Source organism: Silene latifolia, chromosome X (assembly GCF_048544455.1).
Source record: "Silene latifolia isolate original U9 population chromosome X, ASM4854445v1, whole genome shotgun sequence".
In the NCBI taxonomy this organism is placed as follows: Eukaryota; Viridiplantae; Streptophyta; class Magnoliopsida; order Caryophyllales; family Caryophyllaceae; genus Silene; species Silene latifolia.
In genome coordinates, this window is record NC_133537.1 from 103,216,465 (window position 1) to 103,222,634 (window position 6,170).

Sequence of the window (6,170 nt, forward strand, 5' to 3'; positions counted from 1 at the left end):
AATACTCTATCCAATATTTACATAACGATCTTTAGCAATTAAGGTATACTCCTCAATTCACATTGAGATGACATAACCATCATGTCTACGTTTTTGGTTAGAGGATAAGCAACAGTTGCGTCACTCTAATTTCCATTGCTATTTTCCTTTGTTCTATGCAATCTTTTCATCACATAGAGCATTTCTAAGTACACGTCTAAACAAGTTTTTAGACTCTGGTTCTAAAGCCAGTCAAACACTTGAGGTTCAAAACAGTTTGGACAATTAGTTTGGACTTAAATGAGATTTAAAAATTGATTATCGATTTTTACATGTTAAAAATCGATTAAACCCACAAAAACCGAGATGGAAACCAACGATTGATAGATAGGGCGATTTTGGCATCATTTTACAGTATTTTAAGCATATTTATTTAAGTTGAATGAATGATTGTCATTTATTTAAAGTATTTATCTTGTTGTACCTAGTATGGCCTAGTTTAATTTTAATAGTTATTACTCGAAATGAATGGGAATATCGATTTGTTTGTAATTAAATATGATCTCGTATAGTCTGTTTGTAATTAATTAATAGTTTTATTTATTTTATTAATTAATGTAAAATAGGAATAGCTATGTAATTCAATTGTAATAGTTATTTTTATCGGCGTTTCCAAAAGACGGATTACATCGAGACGGAGTCTATTTTTGGAAGGGTTCCAAATCCCACAAGAATGAGCTACTTATGGAATGAAGAGGCAAGGGACCAAGAAGTTTGTTTCTGAAATGTATAGACTAGTTTTGATTATATAGGTGGCCATACTAGGATTTATTCAAATGCTTACTTGTTTGCTTGTTTTTTATTTTCGCGCATACCAAAATCGCCATTCACATGCATTTTATCTTCGCGATTGTCAATTCACGTCATTTACATTCACCGACTTAGTTCACTTATAGGGAATTTATGACTAAATTGACAAGATCTCTAACATAACTAAAATTGAGATTAGCCTTACCAATTAGTAACACCTATGAATCTCTTGTTCATTAGAGCCACGCTCGCCCAAGCGGGGTGTTCTCTTTTTACCTTGAGTAAGTAGGGTGGTAAGCGGTTATCACATGCCAAAATTGGTTGGACTCAACGGGATATAAGACGGTCTTGTGTTCCGGGGCTAGTAGATGGATTTAAGGAAATTCGTCGACCAAGTGTTCTAGAGGTAGAATTAATCAACGTGACTTACCGAATTTACACAATTATGGGATTTTTCGCCCAAGCGATGCTCATTTTTGTTTAATATTTGGGTCTTGGAATCATTTATATAATTTATTGGGAGATCATTATATAAATGTTAAAACTTGTTAAAGATGTTTCACAAGTAAAATTAAAACATTGAATGTTAATTTTTCCTATTTTTCGTTCATTCTCATAAATGTATGACATCGCGCACTTCATCCTCCTTTCTCTATTTATTGTTATACTTGTTTCATTCTTTCATAGAAAGCGGTTTCTTTGAAGAAATTAATGATTGGTAACATGATTTACCAATTCACCTACATAAGCTTACAACGATTTTTGCGGTTATTATACAACTTAATTAACGACCATACATATTAAAAAGGGGTTTCATGTTGCAAACTCATATTACGAGTTTAAAAGGAAGTCACATTTTATCAAGAGAGTCTTGATTTCGGAAGTGACACCTCCGTCATGATCATGACATATTAGTTTTAATTACTCAAGTGTAATTCAAAAGTTTGCGAAAAGAGTTTTCAAAAACACTTATAATACTCCAATATGATACCGTCAAATGACTCACTTCGAGAAAGGCCAAATCGATTGTTTATGCGCTAAAGAGTTTAGGCATATGATAACAATTGAACGGTTAGGTAGTCCAATTTCGCAAGAAGTTGAAATTTTGCCACATGTTACGCTCACTTTATAGTAATTCACTCTTACTAAGTATATAAAATATCACGAATGACATAAAGAGAGGTCTTCATGAGATTCATTTTTGCTTGATTGAAGCAAAGAGGAATGTGAAAGTGAGTGGGATTTAAGAATAATCAACCCTAGATGTATGCGATAGAACAAAAGTTGAAAGAGACATCTACTCAATGGATATGCTAGTTCCACTATCTTGGTATGAGATACCAAGTATGGGTCATTTCTTTGTAAAGAAGTTTACACGAATTGACAAAACGTAAGACGTCTAGCATAGGACTGTTTTGTATCGAAATGGTGCTAGAGTAGCAATGATTTCGATAGGGACAAATGTACCTAAATTTGGTTTTAATAGAATGTAATTATCTATGTTTATACATAGAAGGCAACACTCATGTGATTTAAAACAAAAGGTTGTACCTACTCCTATGATAACTTGGTGGTTGGTTTCGACCACTCAAGTTAGAGGAAGACCGGAAAAATCTCTCACAGATTACTTCCGAGCGTGGCCACGCATTTGTAGTCATTAACTCCTCGAGTGGCCTTGAGATATAGTTACCCAACGTGGGTGGACAATTCCTGTATGCCCTATCTATCCTACTGCACAATACAGATCACCATGACCTAGTAAATGCCCTTTTGGCCTTCTTTCACGGCACGACCTAGGACAAAAACCAAAGTCACTCGGAAACTGCACTTGCTCAGATAATAGTCGCCAGTCAAAAGAATCGACTCATAGGAACGTCTTAGAGATCCCTGCCACGACTAGGCGTCTATAATAGAACATAGGGACTCTCTAAATGGTCACTGTCCGGCAAAGTGTCACACACTCTGCCTATGTAATCAACTAGTCATCACGTATGATCTTATGGTGTTGAACAACCATAAATCGGCTTACAATCTAGTCACTCTGAGACGTCACCTCATTAAGTGACTAGGGACAAAATACAATGTTCATCTTGTTCACTTGAATAGTGTTCAACATTGTCTCTACAACTTATTCAGATAAACAAGGTATTCAATGTTTTCAGTCAAACTGAATAATTGAGTTCTAAAAGAAACTCTAAAAATGAATGCGATCATCACTTATATAAATATCAATACTCTATCCAATATTTACATAACGATCTTTAGCAATTAAGGTATACTTCTCAATTCACATTGAGATGACATAACCATCATGTCTACGTCTTTGGTTAGAGGATAAGCAACAGTTGCATCACTCTAATTTCCATTGCTATTTTCCTTTGTTCTATGCAATCTTTTCATCACATAGAGCATTTCTAAGTACACGTCTAAACAAGTTTTTAGACTCTGGTTCTAAAGCCAGTCAAACACTTGAGGTTCAAAACAGTTTGGACAATTAGTTTGGACTTAAATGAGATTTAAGAATTGATTATTTATTTTTACATGTTAAAAATCGATTAAACCAACAAAAACCGAGATGGAAACCAACGATTGATAGATAGGGCGATTTTGGCATCATTTTACAGTATTTTAAGCATATTTATTTAAGTTGAATGAATGATTGTCATTTATTTAAAGTATTTATCTTGTTGTACCTAGTATGGCCTAGTTTAATTTTAATAGTTATTACCCGAAATGAATGGGAATATCGATTTGTTTGTAATTAAATACGATCTCGTATCGTCTGTTTGTAATTAATTAATAGTTTTATTTATTTTATTAATTAATGTATAATAGGAATAGCTATGTAATTCAATTGTAATAGTTATTTTTATCGGCGTTTCCAAAAGACGGATTACATCGAGACGGAGTCTATTTTTAGAAGGTGTTCCAAATCCCACAAGAAGGAGCCACTTTTGAAATGAAGAGGCAAGGGACCAAGGAGCTGGTTTCCGAAATGTAATAGACTAGTTTTTATTAACTAGGTGGCCATACTAGGATTTATTAATATGCTTACATGTTTGCTTGTTTTATTTTCGCGCATGCCAAAAATCGCCATTCACATGCATTTTATTTTCTCGGTTGTCAATTCACGTCATTTACATTCATCGAATTAATTCACTTATAAGGAATTTATGACTAAATTGCCAAGATCTCTCACATAACTAAAATTGAGATTAGCCTTACCAATTAGTAACACCTATGAATCTCTTGTTCATTAGAGCCCCGCTCGCCCAAGCGGGGTGTTCTCTTTTTACCTTGGGTAAGTAGGATGGTAAACGGTTATCACACGCTAAAATTGGTTGGACTCAACGGGATATAAGACGGTGTTTTGTTCCGGGGCTAGTAGATGGATTTAAGGAAATTTGTCGACCAAGAGTGTGGGAAATAATCTGTATACTTCCCTTAATTTAGAAGGATTATAACGATTTAACAAAGATGATCTAAGGTCATAAAATAAAATACATAAAGAAAAGTAAAAGATTCAGAAATAACCTTCGGTCCTAGCAAATATGGCCTAAAAACAATATCAAAATTGATATTCGCCTATTAGTTGCACCCAAGACGATCTGAGATATGCCCTTTGATTATGCTAGAATCGATCTAAAATTTTCTGTAAAATTTAGTTGTTTTGTGTTTTTGTGATGAGAGAGAGGAGGCAAGGTCAAGAAAAAGCATTAGGGTAGAAATAATTCTCTCCCTTTCTTTTTATACAGACCGAAACTTATAGTCAATTAGGAAAGATAAATCTCTCCTAATATTCGGCCAAGCTGACCGAAATAAGGACTAAAATTCTCCTTATTTTTGGTCTTTCGAAAAAGTATATAATATGTATTGAATTGTCATCTAGTGAGGATCGAACCCATGACCTCTTGGTATGTGTACCCTCACTATTACCACTATGACACATTCAGCTTGTTGATATTAAATACAACTGATTATATTTAATTACGAATTAACAGATTAATTCGTCCAAGCTAACATTATATATATTTAATTAAATATAACTTATTATATTTAATTTACGAATTGACAGTTAATTCGTCTCAACTTAATATTATTTAATTTTCATTAAATAATTATCTCATCAACACATCGACTAACTTTTTAGTCATTTTAGGCATCAATGTGATTATATTTCTATAACCACATTTCTCAAACACATCCTATAGGTGTGACCTTTAGGGACCAGTTGATCACCATCATCTGTATGATAATAACGTCAAACTTTCTAGCAAGCCAACCGTTATTAGGTAAACGTTAATCAACTGATTAAATATACGAAGTATACCCTTGTGAACCTGTAAGAGATTTACAAATGTTATCACACTAATTTGTGGAAGACACAAGCTCCAACAAACTCCCACTTGTCCTCACAAGTGTATGTGCGATAACCGATTCTCATATCCTTTAAAATTTCTCCCACTCAATGTAAAACAATTTGCAAATCCGAATTCACAAAGATCGTATTTTACAAGCGATCAGTATCAAGAGTGGTTTTCCCGACTAGAGAGTAACTTAACTGATAAACGAATCAACATTCGAGCATGGCCATGCATTTCAGTTACAACTCCTCGAGTGGCCCTGAGAAATAACTATACCTGATAAGGGTTAAATATTTTCCTCAACTCGAATCCTGCAGATGTAAGCACAGTATGAAATGACCCAGAAAAAATCTACTTAGCCCCAGTTACGGTAGACCGTGAGAAAGAAACCAAAGTCACCCAAAAACTGCCTTAATCTCAAGAGACAGTTGATAGTTAAAAGAATCGACTCTAGGAACACAATGGATGTCCTATCCACGACCTGGCACCGAATGTTATTAAACATTTAGGACTCCATTACGTTGTCACAAAAAGTTGTCCTACGAGGTATCGTCATAATCTCGTATCTGTGATCGATCAGTCAACCGTTTGACTTATGGCTCGTTGAACCCACCATCAATCGACTGCACAATATAATAGCCGGAGTTATCAGCTCACATTGGCAATTACGGACCAAAACAAATATAATGTAATTTGATTCACTTTGTATGCGTTCAATGTTGTCGACAATCCACATGAAAAACAAAATATTATATATATAAAACGATGAAGTTATAAATAATATATGAAAAATATAATGTATCAAATCTATAATCAAGTACTACAACTTAGGAACATGTTTAATTCTCATGGAATTAACATGCCCTACATGCTTATCATAATTCAACGGTATTGTGAGAGGATCTGCGATGTTATCATCCGTCGCAATCTTGTCAATCACTATCTCTTCTTGCTCCACGTAATCACGGATCAGGTGAGCCTTCCGAAGTACATGTCTAGATTTGTTGCTAGACTTTG